The sequence below is a fragment of the Sceloporus occidentalis genome, unplaced genomic scaffold (genome assembly GCF_023333645.1).
Source record: "Sceloporus occidentalis isolate IW3139 unplaced genomic scaffold, rSceOcc1.0.p SCAF_5, whole genome shotgun sequence".
Lineage (NCBI taxonomy): Eukaryota > Metazoa > Chordata > Lepidosauria > Squamata > Phrynosomatidae > Sceloporus > Sceloporus occidentalis.
The window spans coordinates 44,219,840-44,240,341 of record NW_028316985.1 but is presented as its reverse complement, the minus strand read 5'-3'; the positions used below and the strand labels follow the sequence as shown (position 1 = coordinate 44,240,341).

The 20,502-nt window shown below is 44.9% G+C and overlaps 1 protein-coding gene across 2 annotated transcripts in view; it reads right to left on the bottom strand.

Moving 5' to 3' along the window:
• Positions 1-20,502, bottom strand: part of LOC149312097 (transmembrane and coiled-coil domain protein 3) — a 143,524-nt gene that overhangs the window by 12,063 nt on the left and 110,959 nt on the right. The window lies entirely within an intron of this gene.

Genomic DNA, 20,502 nt, shown 5'->3' with positions numbered 1-20,502 from the left:
CAGATAGAGAAAACAATGTTTTACTCATATACCTGTATGTAATACTACTATAAATACACAAGTTACAAAAACACAAATACTGACTTTGCTTCAGAATAGTAAATACAGATGAATTTAAGTACAGTAGTTCAACAGTTGCTATTCACTTACAAAGCTTTAAAAAAATACTTAACATAAAAATTTCATATACAGCACGCCCGCGTCATATGTGGGCGTGCTTTACGCGGACTTGAGCATACGTGCTCAAGCCACAGGGCGCGCGCAGGGCAGAAGGGGTGGCACGTCCCATTCAATTGAATGGGCGCGCGCGCCCGTTGCGCCCCGCATGCTGCCGCGCCACCGTGCACGAGCCCCATTGTTTCCAATGGGGCTTGAGCATAGGCAGAATTCACCTTACGCGGAGGGATCCGGAACGGATCCCCGCGTAAGGCGAGGGCTGACTGTACATGTACATATACATATACATACATACATATATTCCAGTCTTTGCTTAGTTCTATTAGCTACACAAACTGATTATACCCTCCTTTTCCCCCCAAACTAAACTATTTAACTATTTGTAACCATATTACTGACCAACTGGTTCTGGTTTCCAACCATATCTAAAAGCACTGGCCAACTGTCACTTACGCACATCCTAAGCAGCATTTTAAGACAACTAAGGAGAAATAAATTTATGAACACAAAGCACAACAAAGCACGGCAAAGTTTTTTCAACCCCTCCAGAAGATTATGCACATTTGACAAGAATATGGTACTTGTAATCCATAGTGCAACAAGTGCTTTTGTATATGCCTGATTGAGTTTGATCTCGAATGCTATCTGGCAGCCAAGTGGAAAAGCTGTAAGAAAATAAGCAATCTGATCTACAGTCCAATCTGCCCATAAAAAGAAGAGAGTACCATTTCCAATGTTGTGGAAGATTTTTTAAAACCCTAATTGATCACTATCAAGTTTAATTTTATTTTAATATGAACTGGGTGAAAAGCCTTTAAAATGTTCTTCAAGCCAAAGAAAAAGTCGACATCATTTAACACACTGTGTCCAAGTTACAATGTATTAAATACTTTCACATTGGACTCTATAAAAATGATCACACGCTGAAATAGAAAAGATAAACAATATTAAATTGATGCCTGATTACAATAACAAGGAATACTGATTATCTAAGCAAAATATAATTCCCATAGATAATATTTGAAGATCCTGATACAATGCATCAGCTTGTGTTGAGTGTGTGCTGCTGTAGACACTATTGCACAATGATCAGAAGCTGGAAACAAAGTACGTAACACAATTAACTGTAATAATTAGCTTTTTTGGTAATGAGACTATAACAATATCTCATTTCAAAATTAACATAAAAGAGGACAACTTCTCCCTCCTTGGTAATAACAAATACTCTTTTCTAGTTACTTTTAAAATTACATTTAAGGAAACTTTAAAGCATTCTGTTCATTCATGCCATTCTCTTCTCAGAGATCTGACATATTGTCAGCCTTGACTACTTTAAAAAGGCGGTCAAGACGTATCTTCCAGCAGGCTTTCTCAGACTAGCCTCTCAGTGGCCTCCCATCAACTGTCCCTCAATTGTCCCTGCTTAGTTTATAATTAAAATGTATTTTTATTGTGGATGGGAGGGTTTATGGGTTATGATGTTTTACTGTATTTTAATGTTGTTTTATTATTGTTAGCCACTTTGAGCTGCTTGGAGAGGCGGAATAATAATAATAATAATAATAATAATAATAATAATAATCTTGAACCAAGTGGAATCCTCATCCTGGAGAAAGCTATACCTTGTGATCACAATAGTTGCATCTCCTGCAAGAAACATATAAGGAACATGAGAAATAATGAAAATCTTTCTTGAGTGACACATCAAACAAACTGAAGGGGGCACATGACACTCATGGTCTATAGACTGCACACCTCTGTAACACAGGCAAAGGATCTAAGAGAAAGTCATTTTCTGTTTCATTTTTATAAAACTATGCAATGAGTTTTTTGGGTTGGAGCAACATATAATCCACGTAATGAGCATATTATATTCTTAACATACAAACAAGGCTGCCTAGATTTGAGAGACTTGAATATGGTAACCTTAGACAAACATAACAACATATAGAATGCAATGCCCAAAAGAAGCATATTTGTTCTTGGCTAGTCATGATAAGAATGTTCTCATATGTATCATCTTTGTGATGTCTTTGTAATATTTTCAACAAACAGAAATGTGGCACTCATCTCCTCAGGAAATTCAAATTCCTAATTCATTGCAAATATTGTGTGCTAACTTAGTTGTGGCTACATGAAGGCTTATCAGTAATGTTACAGAGCAAAATATAGATACGTCCAAGGATTGTGGATCTGGTTGGCTGAAATTTTAAGTAACATTTCTTTCTTCCAATATAAATGTATACTGAAAATATTATAGTACAAAGACATACTCCTAAAGAAGGCTTATTCTGATCTTTTTGTTCCCTTCCTCACTGAAATGATGGCATATCTCCTTCCAACAGAAATAAATTACTCCCCAAGCTCTGTGGCTTTCTTGTCATGCCATAAAACTGTACAAAGGGCAACTGGGAAAATGGGTGGGAGTTCATTTTCACTCTGGGGTGTTCCAAATGAAGTCGCTTAATCAGGGAGAACAAAGACAACTTCATGCTTAAGGTGCAAAATGTACACATCATGTGAAATCAGGCCTCCCACTTATTTGTTACACTTTTAGACCACAATAAAGTGTATTTGTATCTGTTTCTGTTAGTCATTTTAACAAGTAGTGAACAGGCATGGACACAGCAAAGACATTTCGCTAAATCTGGTCACATTTTACAATGCCAACAACATAAATAAATACTAGCAACAGACTGTGTGCTGATGAAGCTGTTAGGGCACATCTGGAGCTGCCTCTTATCCTTCAATCTAATTTGCTAACAGTTGACTCAGGGCACATACTGCTTCCCTGCACTGTTCCCAGATGCTACATCAACAATACAGCAGAGATTAGCAAGGAATAACATTGTGGAGCTGGGATATGTGTGGTGTGTGTGTGTGTGTGTGTGTGTGTGTGAGAGAGAGAGAGAGAGAGAGAGAGAGTGTCCTAGTTTGATTCTCTGTAAATAGGGCATTCTCCACAGGACACATTAAGTGCCACATACATGATTTGTATGCACCATACAGGGATATTTATTTCAGCATGTAGTGAGCATGATTTGGATAAATTAGTATGTTATTCATTTGATATGAGACCAACAAACTCATGTCAGTTTGGATAACTGTCATGTTTTATTCTGCTCAGCTTCACCTTTGCCTGCATGATCTCAGTTATGGTTGCCCACCACCAAACCTTCTAGCGTGCAAAAGGTACAAATTAATAGTTTACAACAAATCTTCCTTTGCAAGCAGAATGTAAACAAAGGTTCTATTTTCACTTTTGTGTACTGTGACCAGAAAATATTAAAACTATTTGTAGCCAAGGGTCCGTTTAGGGGAATTTTATTATTATTGTTATTAGCTCAAATATTGCAAGAGGAGGGCCTGCTACGACGGCCCTTGCAGAATCGTCTCCCGATATGTATACAGAGTAGACCAGGGGATCCCACTAAATGGAGCTGAGACAGACTTCTAGAATTAATAACCAATGTATTTATAAGGGGAAAAACACATACGATTCACTAGCATACACACATATACAAGGCTCAGGAAAAGCATAGGTTAGCATGGAATAGGATTTTAGGCATCACTGGGGTGATACGTACCAGAATGTAGACTCCTTCCAGGAATCCAAATGGAATATGATGAGGATGGCATGAGGCTCAGCCATGGAATGACTGGCCAGGAATCAGGAGCCAGGAGCCAGGTCAGGGTTCAAGGGGACAGAGCTTCCCCATGACATCCAGACTGGCCCAGTGAACAAGCAAATCTGAGAGTATTTATAGGCAAAATCTTGCTTCTGGCAAAGGTGCTTGATGGTGAGAACAAAGGTGTTTAATTACTTTCTTTTCACCTGGATGTCCCTGTCTGATTGTCTTAGTGGTCTTAAGCTGCTCGGACAACAGACCTGGGAAGGGGCAAGAGCCTCAGGCAAGGCAAACATTTGCTCTTCCTGGTCATATGATAATCCTCTTATGCGACTTCCCCAGATATGATGATGTGATGATGCCCCTCAGGGGTGTGTGTACATGTCCTCATGCCTTGCTGGCAATGGTGGACAGGCTGTTAGAGTTCATCTAGGGGTCATTAAGGGCTATCATTTATACCAAAATTTATATGGAGCAGCATGGGTAACATTGTGAAGCTCCAAGTACTTCTCTTCTTGAAATCCACTGAACTTCCTATGTTGGGCAGATATCAATATGTTAGATGTGTGTATTGCTGTTTTGTTTCTTTTAGTTAACAACATATAATAACAGTTTCTTTGCAGCTGAAATCTGCATATAAATAATTCCTTTCTATCAAACTACAGGGAAATGGGAAGAACTGAATAGGTTTCTAATAATAAACAAATGACTCATTTGTGCACTGTCCGTATGTGATAGAATCATTTATAGTTTCATGAAATGCTTCAGACAAACATTCCAAACTGAAAGTGATTTTGCATTAAAGAATAAAGGTCAACAGTTGCGCATGTCTGTGCTGAGTTTATTTTCCTTCTGCATGCCACTTCCTTTCTGGACAAGGAGGCATGCATGGAAAGGGTAGGCAATGCTTATTTTAGCTTTTTGCTGGACATATGTTGCCAAAAATAGGTGCTGTATGTTCTGTTTTATGTGCACGCTTCCAAATCATGGGGAGTACCATACAGAGTAAAGCAGAAGCTAAAATGCAAAGTGGCATGAGGTTGAGGAAGTGAAATGAAAAACATGATTACTAACCAGTCTAGAGAAAAAGAGGAAACAACAATGGCCATGTTTGCAAAAGATGGTTGAGATTCTACAGTACCTACTTAGTTGTGAATGCATGACTAAACAACATCTCCTTCCCCATTTACCTTGGCAACCAGCAACCCGCACCAAATAATGGTGGTCTGTTCAGTTGCCAATCAGAGTGCAACCAGGTGATGTTTCCAGCCCACTCCCACCAGCAAATGAGGCTGTGACAATCAGAAGCAGGGAAGTTGTCACAGTTCCTTATTGAACCACAGAACATTAGCAAGAGGGGGCTGGAAACATCATCCTACTGGGCCACGATCAACAGCAGAACAGATTTCTGTCATTCAGTGCAGCTGCTTGCTGTTAAGAAATGTTTGGGAGGAAATACAGTTGCCCCTCTGTTTACGCAGACTCCATTTGCACGACCGTCGCTTACTCGCGAGGAACAAACAGAGGGGATTAAAATGGGGTGCGCACTCCCATTTAAGCCTATGGGGCTTGAATATGTGCGAAATTCCGTTTTTGTGGTGGGGTCAGGAACGGATCCCCTGCAAAAACAGAGGGATGACTGTAGTGCCACAATCATTAATACATAGTATTAATGAATATGGAGAAGTTACAGAATCATAACTGCATGCAATACAGGGTGCTAGCCAACACTTATGATAATAAAAGAGAATGTTACGTCTATGTCAGTGCTGGTCTTCCCTCTAACTGCAAGATTTAAAACTAGACCCCTAAAATGTGCCATGGATGGATATTGAGGCAAATGTGTGCACATTTGAGTTACTTTAGTTTTTAAATGAATTAATCCATTTTAGTTAAGTAAAATCTCTAGTCTGATTACCATTTTCAGTCCATAGTTGGCAGATTGCCTTAACTATCCTTAAGTACAAAGCTGCAACCAGGATATTCATTCTCCAGGAGACCTGTGGGGCATTCCACATCACACTTCCCAAACTCTTCAAACAATTAAAATATGGTGAGGAAAAGGCCTTCATAGAATCATAGAATCGTAGAGTTGGAAGAGACTGCAAGGGCCATCCAGTCCAACCCCCTGCAAGGAGAGTAAGAGGAGGAGAAGTCTGAATGAACAATGGGGAAAGAAGCATAACTGAGAAAGTTTGGCGGAGAAGAGCAAAGAGGGAAACAGGCAGCTTGGGGTATTTGTGGTTGTACATGTGTCTGTGGCTTTGCCACAGCTCCAAGGCCATGAAACTTTGACACCTGACATTTGGCTAACATATTATGGGGACATTTAGGACATGCACATTAGCAATAGCATTTATATGTCTAGACTGCTTCATACTGAAACTAAGCAGTCTCTAAGCGGTTTACAATGTGTAAGCCAATTGCCCCCAGTACAAGCTCAGTACTCATTTTAGGATGGAGGGCTGAGCAGACCTTAGAGCCCCTCAGGATCAAACTCACAACCTTGTGGCTGCAGTACTGGCATTTAACCACTCTGCCATCAGGGTTCCATATTGTTTGTTATTTAGTATTTTTAATGGATTAATTATTTAAAAATTGTTATCTGCAGTACATTTTCCACAAGATGGAACACCTCCCTCCTCAACAGCAAAGAAAGGGCAATAAGTGAAAATGCATATTCATTTTTCCAGAGGCCTTTGACCAGCTTCATGTGGGTCTGGGACATGGGGAGGAAAGCAACCTGCTGGGAGCAACAGCTGCTTCCTCTTTATGGCTCCTGCATTTTTCCAGAAGCTACAAGAAAGCAGAAGGTTACACTGCCTTGTAAGAGAGTGATGAATAGGATAACAGACTGAATGAGCCTCAGAGTGGAAAGACAAGGAAGGGAGGAAAAAGGAAAGAGAAGAGAAAGTGAAAAGGAAAAGGAAAAATCAAAATATTTGGTTGGAGAGAGATTATACTTTTATCTATCTATCTATCTATCTATCTATCTATCTATCTATATGCCTTTTTACTGAAGTGGAACCCAAGGCAGATCACAAAAAGAATAGACTAGATGGATGATTTTTTTATTTTATTTATGTGCTACCTTTCTCCCAGGATGGAGCCCAAGGTGGCTTTCAGCACAACAAATGTAACATCTTTATAAAAAGTTTTAAAACCAATGGAAAATCACCATATTAAAACATTATAAAACTGATTAATTTGAGTTGTAAAAGATAGAAGAATGTAAGTAGATGAAGGAAGATGGAGACACCCTGGATGGATATGTGAAGTTAGAGAAATAGCATCCAGGTAGCTAGGAATAAAATCCCAGTTGATTTGTTGCTGTTACCTGCCAGTAAGTCAACTTTGGCCCTCAACAGACCAGCAAGAAACTCTGGTGTCAGGGCAGAGTGTGTGTGTGTGACAAGTGCATGCTGCACACCCCTATCCCTAGGACTGTGATGGTGAATGGGTGGCACGCAGTGCGATTTCACCAGGCACGGGGCGAGGGAGAAAGCGGGACAGGCGCATGCCCCTTCCGCCTCCTCGCTACCATTTTCGGGCCTACCACTCCCTCCACGGAGCCCTTTCTTGGCGAGTGAAGGCCAAGGAGGAGGGGGCTGGGACGCGTGCCCAGCCTCCTCCTCCTCCTCCCGGCTTCCCTCCGCTTGCCGCGAAAGGGCTCCACAGAGCCCTTGCTCGGCGAGCAAAGGCCAAGGAGGAGGGGGCTGGGATGCGTACCCAGCCTCCTCCTCCTCCTCCCGGCTTCCCTCCGCTCGCCGCAAAAGGGCTCCACGGAGCCCTTTCTCGGCGAGTGAAAGCCGAGGAGGAGGGGGCTGGGACACGTGCCCAGCCTCCTCCTCCTCCCGGCTTCCCTTCGCTCGCAACGAAAGGGCTCCACGGAGCCCTTTCTCAGCGACCGAAGGAAGGGCGAGGGCTCTTTTGCCGACCTCTGACGGCCCCAGAAGGGACCCTCAGGGGCCAGCAAACTCCGGGGGAGGTGCCAGAGGCTCCCTCCCTCTGAAAAGGGGATGGAAGCCCCACCCCCTGGAGGGCAGAAGCCCCGCCCTGGCACCCAGCCCCCATCCTGGGGGTAGAAGCCCCACCCCCAGTATGCGAACTGAAAAAGGTTCGCCATCACTGCCCTAGGAAATCATTTTTAACCATCTCCACAGTAATAAGTTTATCGCATGGGGCATAAACCGTTCCCCAGCGCGTTCTAACGGGGGCGAGCGTGGGCGCGCACGGAGCGCGATGGGCACCGGATGGGGCCCAAAACGCGACTTTATCGCACGGGGGGACGCCGACGCCGCCACGCGTTCCCATCGCGTCCCAATTCGGTTCCAGAGGGCGCCATTTCTGGGGACTGTTTCCAAGCGTCCCCAGAAATGGCGCCCTCTGGAACCAAATTGGGACGCAATGGGAACGTGCGGCGTCGGCGTCCCCCCGTGCGATAAAGTCGCATTTTGGGCCCCATCCGGTGCCCATCGCGCTCCGTGCGCGCCCACGCTCGCCCCCGTTAGAACGCGCTGGGGAACGGTTTATGCCCCATGCGATAAACTTATTAAACACTAGAATAGTGTTTTGCAGAATCTTATGCAGACTCTCCAGCAGTCTCAGAATGTAACCAGACTGCACAGTTATAGCAGTTTGATAGCACTTCGTCTGCTGTGGGTCCCATCCTATGGAAGCCTGGGATTTGTAGTTTTATGAAGGACTTAGAATTTTTTGCTACAGAGAGGTCACTAGAATCATGTTAAATTGGTAGTTAAATTGGGATTAAACTGCTATCATTATACATTGTGTATTCACTCTCAGTTTGCTGTGTCACCTAATTCTTCCTTAAAAGCCAGACAAGAGTAAATGTGTCCTTAATTATATACAGTATTTTTTAAAAAAATTCTGTGTAATACACTGGCAACTTCATATGTTCATTTAATAGTGAACTATTTATCAACAGGTATAGGCAACATATAGCATTGTTTTGTTTTGTTTTTTAAAAACCTGACCATAAAAAAAGAATTGTCAATAAGCAGGACTTGAAGGTATACTTTAAAATGCATATAAGGACTAGTTGAAAAAGAGAGTTATGCCAAACCATAGACGAACACAGAAAGTAGTTTAACAGGGTTATTCCACTAACGAGTGGGCAAATGTTCAAAAATTAGCACATGCAGAAGCAATTCTACTCTAATGAACTTGAAAAGAATAGTGAAATGAGTTCCATAACTGGAATCCAAGTACTGGATCTGATACCAGCAAAAGGAGTTTCTTCTAGCTGCAAAGACTTTGTGCTTGTAGGTTAGATAAACGACTGGATACAACCCTTAGGTTGGAACCAGATTAGGCAAGGCTTTGAGCAGATCCACTGAAACCCACAGAACTTGTGATTGTCAAGACTAATTTGTTTACCTGATTTCAATGGGTCTACTCGAAACACCAATAAATCTAGGTTATTCTTCAGATGATGTTGGATGCAAGTACCAGAGCTCTAATTACCATAGCTAATGGTGGGGAATGCTAGGAGTTGTGGTACAACAACATCTGGATGACTGCATGATTCACATCCTTGCTCTACATCCAACTCAATGGTTCCCCCATCATCCTATCTTCAACAGAGCAGCCCTTTCACCATCAGAATGTATGCTCCCCAATCTCTTCAGAAACCTATTGTATATTGCTGTTAGTTTCTGAAAGCCACTATTAGCCTGTTACATCTTCCCCTGCATTTAACATACCAGTACATAAATACTGTATGGTGCATTCATGTCAATCAGTGCCAGTCAGAAATGCCCCTTACCTGCTACTACTTTCACCAGATGAAGGAGCATTGGCTCAAGTAGGAAAGCAGTGAAAGGAGAAGTGATGAGTGTATATGGATGGAGCCCTGGTGGCGCAGTGGGTAAATGCCTGTACTGCAGCCATAAACTCAAAACCACAAGGTTGCGAATTCAAGACCAGCAAAAGGGCCCAAGCTCGACTCAGGCTTGCATCCTTCTGAGGTCGCTAAAATGAGTACCCAGACTGTTGGGGGCAAATTAGCTTACTTTCTAATTAGCTTACTTGATGTTCACCGCTATGATCTTTGGAATAGCAGTATATAAATAAAACAAATAATAATAATAATAATAATAATAATAATAATAATTATTATTATTATTATATAGGGAAATTAGCTCCAAATGTGTCACTATTACATTTTAACACATGACTACAGGCTTCCTCCTGCTTCATAACTGAACCATGTCTACATAATGGCTGAGATACCGAGGATGGCTTTTGTACCTTAGCCTTTCCACTGCAGTCCCTCTCTGCCTTCAAAAAAATCTCAGAATCATGTAGAATGAGGGCTTCAGTCAGGAGGAAAATGGGGGGGGGGGGGGAATAAGATGGAGTACTTTTTACAAACAGTGGCTTTCTGTCTTTTGTCTCTTGTATGTCCTATCAGTTATGTGCTTTTACACAGACCAACATTATATAAATATCAGTGTCAGCTGGTATCAGTGGAATGGAATGCTCTAAACTGAAAAATAATTTAGAATTTAAGAGGCATAAGAGGAGAGGAACATTACTGTACTATGAATTCACTGTTAAATCAGCAAAACAGTGGGCACAGGAAACCCTACAGTCCAAATACAGCTGGTTATCTTCTTTTCAGCCTTGGTCTCATGCCCTGCTTAGTAATCTTTCAAAGTGGAACAGGCCAAAACTACGATTATGATTAGTATTCCACTCTTTTCCCAGAACTGGAACTCAGAGCAGCTTCACAATATTAAAAGAACAATACAATTAAAAACTTAAAACAAGAGGTACATTAAAAAGGAATTAAATTATTACAATGTTAAAATAGATAGCTACCAAAAGAATAAAATACATTTTAAAAAGATAAAATTGTATAAAACACTTTAAAATGAAATGAGACCCCAAGCCGGTCCTTTACAAACATTCAATTTTAAAAGCCAAAACAAAATTCACTATTTATTCCCCCTTTTTCTTGTTAGATACCAAAATCCCTAGCTAAATTTTAAGACAATAGAAATGTAGCAATTATTCCAATGGACTTCAAAGCAGAAGAGTGAGTCTCTTTTGTGGCAGAACATTGGCCATGGAAAGGAATAACAAAACCGTGCAAAATGTGTGTACATATGTGTCAACTCACCTATTGACTTATGGGGACCCCAGGAATTTCAGTTTTTTCTTAATTAAGGAATATTCAGAACTTAATTTGCCAATTCCTTCCTCTGAAATATAGGCTACAGCACCTGGTACTGGTTGGTGGTTTGCCATCAAAGTACTAACTATGGCTGACCCTGCTTAGCTACCACTTGTGCATTATTTTGCACAAATTAGAAAACAAAAGACATGGAGCATAATGAATGTTAAAAACAAACACTGTTAATGTGGACATAGGTTGCCTATGATTAGCAGGAAGTCCTGTTTTCATGTGCGATCAATTTTTTCATGGACTCCCGCATCAAAATCTCCCAATTTACTCATATTTTGCTTCTGTGGTTGGAGAATACACTTGGATTCCGGATACATTAATGTGTTTTGCCTGAGGTCGTATTGACATTATTTGATTATTATTTTGCATTATATCCTTTGACTGTTTTTGCTATATCTTTCCTCACTATAAATGCCACTCTGTCTCTCCTTACATTTTCACTTGCTGAGTAGAACCCTGTGTACTAATCTGACTCAAAATGTCCTGTTCCTGCTCACTTTATGTTTACCTCAGAGAAAACTGGTTGTGCTAAACTCTCTCATACAGAAAAACAAATACTATAAACAAATTAAATTTGCTATGAAAATGCTTATTCAAAGAAATTTATTTTTATAAAAAAAAACCCTCTAATTAGTCTGCAGTCTTTGTATCATATTCTGTACGACTAATGACTTATAAAAGTAGTAAAATAACTAAGGAATCACACTAAGAACTAAGATATTTTTTCATTTCAAATAGACATTTTATAATCTGAAATTCAATTGAAGAGAGGTACATAAGATCCTAAACAATTCTTCCAGCTATAAATTATATAGTCCTTATAAACACTGTGTTTTAAAATGCAGTTTCCATTCAATTAATTAAAAGCTAAATATTCTATTGCCAAGTTTTTAAAATTCTTTATGATATGCCAGGATTCTTGTTTTATTACATAACATTCAATTCAGTAATGAACAGTGTCTGGAAAACTCATTAAAATTCCATATAAACAACAAAAAAAATCAATTATTCTTAATCTAAAACAGGAATCAATTTGTCTATTAACCCAGCACAATTGTTGATAGGGTTCTCAAACTTTGTTCTAACTGGCCAAAATCAAGAAAACCTCATTGAGAAGTACAACCTCAGTACTTTTAAAAAAGGAATGAAGAGCATAGTTTATAGATGGCATATTATAGGATTAATGCTTATTCAAATCTCCTGTCTGGGCAATAAAAGGAATCTCATTAAAGTTTAACAGCATTTTGTAATCCAGGTTTTGAGATATCTGATATTTCATCAGTCAGAACAGGGTTGCTCTCCAATGGTTTGCTTTTATGACAGCATTTCTGAAAATTACTCCAAATCATTATCTATTTATCAGAAAGTTAGTTTATTTGTTTAAAGAGTGCAGCCAATAGCTTATCAAGTGAAATGACACAGCTTTTCACATGCTTGCAATGATTTACTTGTTACAAACTAAAAAAGAGAGCAAACATGCCTTGATATGTCAGGCTGTTTCATACCATTTCTTGCTTGGGGAAATAATGGAGAGTTGTAAGTAATGAATGGGATGAAGACAGTAAAACAAAAGAGGTATTATTCCACAAGAACTAGAATTCAAGCACTGTATGTCACCGACTGGTGACATACCATAGCCCCATTCCCACTGGGCAAAAAAGCGGCTTATTTCGCTGCGATTCTGACTCGGATTCTGACTCAAATATGACCCATCATTCCCATTAAAAATGGGTGCAAACAGACCCAGGTTTTTTTACCCCTGTTTTCGTTCCCATTGGTATTATCCCTGTGGTAATTTGAAGCAGGTTATTTTGCTCCCCATAACCAGTGCCCTTCCGGAAAGGGAAAAGGGAATGGAACGTTAGTCCTTACCTGAGATACGTCCCTTTCCAGCAGAGAAGGTCCGGTCATCCTGACGTTGGGTAGCTCCGCCTGCAAAGGCTCCTGTAGGCAGGACAAAAAATTTAAGAACAAAGGCCAGGGGCCTGACCCCACCATCGTGGGCGGAGCGACCCCTAGCAATCCTCAGTCAATGACCAGCCTCATTGAACATCTAGTGGCCTCTAGACATAATAGGCAACCAGACTGGGCTGGCTCAGGAGATTCAGAGAAAACTAACAGTCCAAGTCTTTAGATCAACCCTCCAGTCATCGGTTTTCAGGCGTCTGTAGGAAGAAGGGTGGGGAGGATGACCGGACCTTCTCTGCTGGAAAGGGACGTATCTCAGGTAAGGACTAACGTTCCATTTCCCAGCAGAGAAGGGGGCCGGTCATCCTGACGTTGGGATTTATAAAAGCGCTGATCCCCCTAGGGTGGGCCTGCTGATGCCTGGGGTGACTGTGGAACTATCTGTTGAAGGACTCTACGACCAAAGGCTGCCTCTGCTGATTGAAAGTCGTCCAGCTTGTAGTGCCTAATGAACGTGGACGGAGTCTTCCATGTGGCCGCCCTGCAAATCTCGGCGAGGGGGGCATTAGTGGAAAAAGCTGCCGAGGTGGCAGAGCTTCTGGTGGAATGGGCCGTGATGTCCTTAGGAGGAGGTAGGTCCAGGGTCTTGTAGCTTGTGATGATACATTGCTTGATCCACCTGGAGAGTGTCGATACTGAGACCTTCTTGCCCTTGGATTTTGGTTGGAAGGAAACAAAGAGAGCCTCGGTTTTCCTAAAAGCTGCTGTCCTCTTGAGGTAGAACTTAATGGCTCTGCGCACGTCTAAGGTGTGCCAAATCTTGTCAAGGTCGTTTGTTGGCCTGGGGCAAAAAGAAGGCAGGACGATGTCTTGAGAAGAATGGAAAATCGAGTTTACCTTGGGAATGAAGGTCGGATCTGGTCTCAGCAGAACTGAGTCGGGCCAGATGTCACTGCCGTTAAAAAGAGAGTCTTGAAGGTAAGAAGCTTTAGGGTAGCCTCTCTGATCGGTTCGAAGGGTTGAATCGTCAAGGCTTTGAGAACTGTGTGGAGGTCCCATGAGGGGAAGCGGTGTATAGTCGGGGGTGATTTGTTGGAGACTCCCTTGAGTAGCCTTTTGACGTGAGGGTGATGGGAGATCCGAGCAGCTTGGTCGTGTGGAAGTATGGAGGTAATCGCAGCCACCTGTCTTTTTACCGTGTTAGGTCGGAGGCCCTTGTTGATGCCATCCTGAAGGAACTGTAGGAGTGTGGAGACCGTGACCTGAATGAAGTCCTTCTTTTTGCGTTTACACCATCTCTTGAAAGCTGTGAAGGTGTATTCATAAATCTTGATGGTCGACTGGCGTCTAGATGCCAGGATCGACTCTATCACCTCGAAGGAATAGCCATATTTGGTTAGCATGTTCCTCTCAATTTCCAGGCGTGAAGCTGAAGCCAGGTCAGGTCTGGATGGTAGACTTGACCCTGCGACAACAGATCCGGTCTGGTTGGGAGAGGAAGGTTTTGTGTTGACAGGTTGAGGAGCTCTGAAAACCACGGACGCCTGGGCCAAGCTGGAGCTATCAGGATGACCACCGCTCCGGTCCTTCGGACTTTGGACAGAAGTTTTGTCAACAGCGTTACTGGAGGGAAGGCATACAGGAGTCCCTCCGGCCAGCGGCACGTCAGTGCATCGAAGTCCTCTGCCCCTTGAGTCTTGAACCTCGAGAAGAATCTGGGAGTCTTGGCGTTGATGGGTGAGGCGAACAGGTCCATTATTGGTGGGCCGAAGACCTCCACTATGGTCTGGAACACCTCTGGGTGTAGGCTCCATTCTCCTTGATCGATATCTGTTCGGCTTAGCCAGTCGGCCTTGGAGTTTAGTTGACCCTGGAGATGTTCTGTGTGTAGAGACAGCAGGTTGGTCTCTGCCCATGTTAACAGCAGCTGGGCCTCCTTCATCAGGGTTCGTGATCTTGTTCTGCCCTGGCGGTTGACATGTGCCTTGGCGGTAATGTTGTCGGTTCGTATGAGGACTGACTTGTGACGAACGAGCCTTTTGAAGGATCGGAGGGCTAGTCGTATCGCTCGAAGTTCCAGCCAATTGATGCTGTGGGACTGTTCCTCCAGGGACCATCGTCCCTGGGCCAGTTGGGACCCGCAGTGGGCTCCCCAGCCTCGGAGGCTGGCATCTGTGGTGATCTGGATCTTTTCTGTCTCCCAGATGGGGCGGCCCCTGGAGACTGCCTGGGATATCCACCATCTGAGAGACTGTCGAACCTGGTCGTGTATCTGTATTTTGCGGTGACTCCTTTGGGCGATGGCCTGTTGGTGTGGGAGAAGAAGCCATTGAAGAGGCCTGGCGTGGAATCTCGCCCAGGGTAGGCATTCGATAGCTGCTATCATCAGCCCCAGTAGGCGAGAGAGTAGCTGTAGGCTGGCTCGGGGTGACCTGAGAGCCCTCAGGACTGTCTTCTGAATGGTCGAGGCCCGCTCTGGAGTCAGGCAGACCGTCCCCGAGTGAGTGTCTATCTGAGATCCCAGGTGGAGGATCTGTTGACTGGGCTGAATGGAGCTCTTGTCCAGGTTGACCAGAAAACCGTGGTCCTCCAATGATCTGAGGACCCTGGCAGTGTCCCGTATGGCCTGTTGAATAGAGGGGGCCCTGATTAGGAGGTCGTCCAGGTATGGATGAACGTGGATGAGCTGGGTCCTCCAATGAGCGACCAGAGCCACCATGATTTTGGTGAAAACCCTGGGAGCGGACGAGAGGCCAAAAGGAAGTGACCTGAATTGGAAATGGCGCCTGCCATATTTGAACCGGAGAAAACGACGGGAAGAGGGGTGGATTAAAATATGGAGATAAGCATCCTGGAGGTCTATAGAGGACAGAAAGTCGTTGGGCTGAAGGCTGTCCAGGATAGTCTTGAGGGTCTCCATCCTGAACTTTTTCTTGCGTATGAACTGGTTGAGTGGTCTCAAGTTCAGGATGGCCCTCCAGGTCCCATTCTTCTTGGGCACCAGAAAGAAAGTGGAATAACAACCCAGGCCCCTCTGGTCTATTGGGACCGGATCGATGGAGTTGACAGAGACCAGGCGGTCGATGGCTTCCAGTAGGAGGCGGTGTTTTTCGGGATCGCTGGATTTGGGGGAAGGGATGAAGAGGTCTCGAGGTGTATGGAGGAACTCTAGTCTGTATCCATCGCGGACGGTGTCGAGAACCCATCTGTCTGTTGTGGAGCCCTCCCAAACTCCTGCGAATCCCTGAAGGCGACCTCCTACTGGAGGGGCCCCGTCACGCTTGTTGGTTTGTTTGATGTTTGGAACCTCCTCCACCCTTGGAGGGGAAGGTGGATCGGCCTTGTTTGTTGGACTTAGAGTCCCCCCAGCGAGGCTTGTTAGGTCTAGACTCCCTGGCTTGAAAGGAGTTGGAAGGAAAGAAGGAGCGTGAAGATCGAAAGGAGGAAGATTTTCTGAACTGTCTTTTATCCTCTCTCTTTTTAGTCGAGGACAAGGCTTTCTTCTTATCCTTTCCCTCCACTAACACTGGGTCTAGGGACTCTCCAAACAGTTTGGTACCCAGGAAGGGGGTGAAAGCCAAATTTTGTTTAGACCTGGAGTCTACCTGCCAGTTTTTGAGCCAGAACTGTCGTCTGACCGCCACGGCTGCCGCCTGTGCCCTGGCACATTGCTGAATGGTGTCCAAGGTGCCGTCGGCCCCCAAGGCCAAGGCCTTAGAAATTTTGTTAATGGTTTGTCTGACCTTGGTGTCTGTGTGTGGGAGGAGTTCCAGTAGCTCCTTGGACCACTGGAGGCAGGCACGCATCACCAAGGAAACAGTGGTCGCCGCCCTAATGGCAATTGAGATTGCTTCGTGGGTTTTTTTGAGTGCTCCCTCTGCCCTCCTATCCTCTGGATTTCTGAGGGTGTCCTCGCCATCTCTAGTGAACACAGCAGAAGAAACCAAAGCCGACACCGGAGCGTCCACTAGGGGGACCTTGAGGCTATCCATCACACCCCGTTGTAGGATGTAATGTTTTCGAATAGCGCTATGATTGGGCCTAGATGCTGCTGGTTTGTTCCATTCGTCTCTAATGATTTGCATAATGTTGTAGGGACAGGCGAGCTCTTGGACTGAAGAGGCTGTGACTGGGAAGAGCTCTTCGCCCACCCTGGGAAGGTCTGAGTCAATTTTTGGAGTCTCACTAGATGGCAGAGAGATGCCAAGAGTTTTAATGTTTTTTTTGATAAGGAGTGGGTAGTCCTCTGGCCTGAGAAGACGAGAGGACATGGGGGCGTCCCTGGACTCCTCCCCCTCCTCTTGAGAAAGTTCGCCTTCCTCAGATTCTGAAGCCTCAGACTCTAGGGCCATGGGGGCCCCCCTGTCCTCCGAGGATTGGGATGGGGACCTCTTTCTTTTGGACGACTCCCTGGCATATCTAGTTCTCTTAGCTGGTGGTTGATGGGAGTGATCCGATTCGGAACCTGAATCGGAGTAATCACCCTGCCTGGATCTAGAGGAAGAGGGGCGATCCAGGGATCGGGGGGCAGAGCGGTCCCTAGGGGCAATGTCGTCCCCATCCCTCTGTATGTCTGACTCAATTGGTGGGTCTTGGGGGTGAGAGTCGCTGGAGCAGGAGTGGCTGGCTGAACCCCTGTCTCGAGAATGGGGGGACCGGCGCCCCTTAGGGCCGCCGCCATCCCCGTCCCCCATGGCGCCCTGTCCCCCGCTGATAGCCGCTGCGCGGTCCCGTGATTCCATTTCCGGGTCACGTGGGGCATGGCCGCCGCCCTCCCTGAACTCTGGGGAAAGATGGCAGCCCCCATAGAAGTCCACATGGCCAAGATGGCCGCCGCCATCGCGGCCCACGTGGCTGAGATGGTGGCCTCCAGCAGCAACCACGCGATTGTGTGGCCTGGCGCCGTGGTTTGGGGGTGGAGAATCTGCCCCTCTGGTGGAAAACCACCCGAGGCTGGGAGCCGCCGGCCAGGGGAACCCCCATTGAGGCCCGTAAAACCCCTCCCGGTCGTTCGCACCGGACGGCGGTCCTGAGGGGATGGAGGGGGCTTGAAAGAAGGGCCCCGGCCAGCCGAAGAAGGGGGGGCAAAACGGGGTCATCAAGGGCCCGTTCCCCCACCCTGATGTTCCCCTGGGGTCTCCCTCATCTAGCAGGGCGTCTTGGGAGCCCCTGGCAGATGGGTCTGGGGGAGAGCGGGGCCAGCGAAGCACCCGTGGAGCAGGGTGGCTTACCTCCTCCCCCTGCGCGGTCTCATCCAGCGGCGGTGCTGGCTTACCTTGGGCCAACCCTGACCGGGTCGGATGGGGGGCGCTGGCTCCAGCAGCGGGCTGTGAGGCAGCCGCCTCCGCCCGGTGCGGCCTCGCCTCCACCCCCTGGCCGACTTCCGTGGCCACGGTCCCTGGGCAGGCATCCGGCAAAGCTGGGGCAGGCCCGGACCGGGTGGAGGCTACCTCGCCCTGTGCTCTGGCCTCTTCCCCGCTCGCCATGGAGGAGGGGGGGGGAAGGCAAGGAGGAGAAAGGCAAAGGAGAGAGGAAAGAGAGGGTTTTTTTTTTTTTTTTTTTTTGGAGAAAAGGAATGGAGAGAGAAAAAGGAGGAAGAAGGAGTCGAGCCAGGCAAGTCTGGGGGAGCTAATCTGGAGAAGAGAGGGAAATTCCTCTTGAAAGTGTGGAAAGTGTCCTACTTGGAGCAAGGCAGGAAGCAGACTGAGGATTGCTAGGGGTCGCTCCGCCCACGATGGTGGGGTCAGGCCCCTGGCCTTTGTTCTTAAATTTTTTGTCCTGCCTACAGGAGCCTTTGCAGGCGGAGCTACCCAACGTCAGGATGACCGGCCCCCTTCTCTGCTGGGAAAACTTTATTCACCCCAAATCCCTTTGGGTCCCAGGCTCTTCTGTGTCTCCCCAGACTCCCTTTAGGAAAGAGAGAAGAGGAGCCTCTATTCCCCTCAAATCTCTTGGTGTCCAGGCTCTTCTGTTTCTTCCCATAGTTCCTCTGGGAAAGAGAGAAGGAGCCTCTAATCCCCCCAAATCCCTTTGCCTCCCCCATTGCTCCCTGGGGTGTCTGGGGGGCGATCATGCAGGCATGTCCTGCAAAGCCCATCTGCTGCTCAGGCAGAGGCAAAAAAAGAAAATAATAATAATAATAGTTAAAAATGGTGTTCAATGGCTCTCCTCACACATCGGTCTATGAATGTGGAGCAGAGGGGAAGTTGCAGGGGGAGTAATGTGTTTACTGTGTTTGGAACTCAATGTAGCGCAATTGCCTTACCCTCCACTGGGGGAAAGGCTATGCGAACGGAAGAAAATGGTGCCGGCGATGCAGAAAGAGAACAAAGAGGGTGACACCCCCAGGCCAACCCCTTGAACACTGCTCCTCCCATCTCCAGGTTCCCGAATCAGACACCCTTTCGTTCCCATTCATTTGCCCCGAATCAGACTCCGGAGGCACAGGAAAATTAGTTAAAAGGCACTATTTTTAAAAACCGGTTTATCGACCTAAAATTCGGATTTTTCAGGATAATTCAATTCAGATTCGAATCCCAATGGGAACAATATCGGAGCAATGCGGGTCGAATGCGCGCTCAAATGGAAACAATGCACCCATGATTCGCATCCTGATCCGCGTTATAGGCCAGTGGAAATGGGCCCCATGCTTGAGTTCTAGTTCTTATGGAATTGTATGTCACCGAAGTTAGCTAGGAAAAGAAAAGGAGTGTATTTCCACATATAATGCGTAATTAGATATCCACATATAATGCGTAATTAGATATCCACATCTCCATCTTCATATTCTCCAAGTGACAGGGAAACAAGACCATTACATTGGAATGGGCCTTGGCATAGCCTAGCAAGCTAATTCAGAATTTTCCTATTCTGAATGCCTGCAGGCATTTATTTATTTATTTAGAGTGAGTTTTATGTTTCAGAAATTTTTAGAGGGTAAATATTACAGAAAGATATACTTCCTGTATCTATACGCTACGGTTCCACTCCAACTGCCATGGCAACATCCTATCGAATACAAGGATCTTTAATCTGGTGAAGCACTAGAACTGTCTAGCTGAGAATTTTGAATAATCTTTCCTAAACTGCAAATCCCAGGATGCCCTAAGATGTTTCCATGGCAATTTGAGTGGAATCACAGCACTATCATTATGTAACTCATAGTCATTATCAGCACTCTTGTTATTTGTAGCACAAAATAAAATTTAATTCAAATCCAAGATATTGGAGCATCTAAAAACCTCACTAGAATTTTACAAGACAAGCTATTGAATACATTAGAAAACTGATATTGTAACATACTACAGTCTTTGCAATAATCTAGCAAGAAAACTAGGATCTGTAAATCTTATATCCTCCTCTCAGTGAGCAAATGAAATGTTATGCTCCCCATTAGAAGTATGTTTAAAAATATGCCTTCCATGCAATGATCAGAATGACAGATTAGGAATATTACAGTTTTGACACAGTAAATTAATAGCTTTGTAAAATACGAGCATATTTAAGCAATTATATTATAAAGATTGTAAAAGAAAAAAACCTGAACAGCTGTAACAGCACATAGACCAATGACCA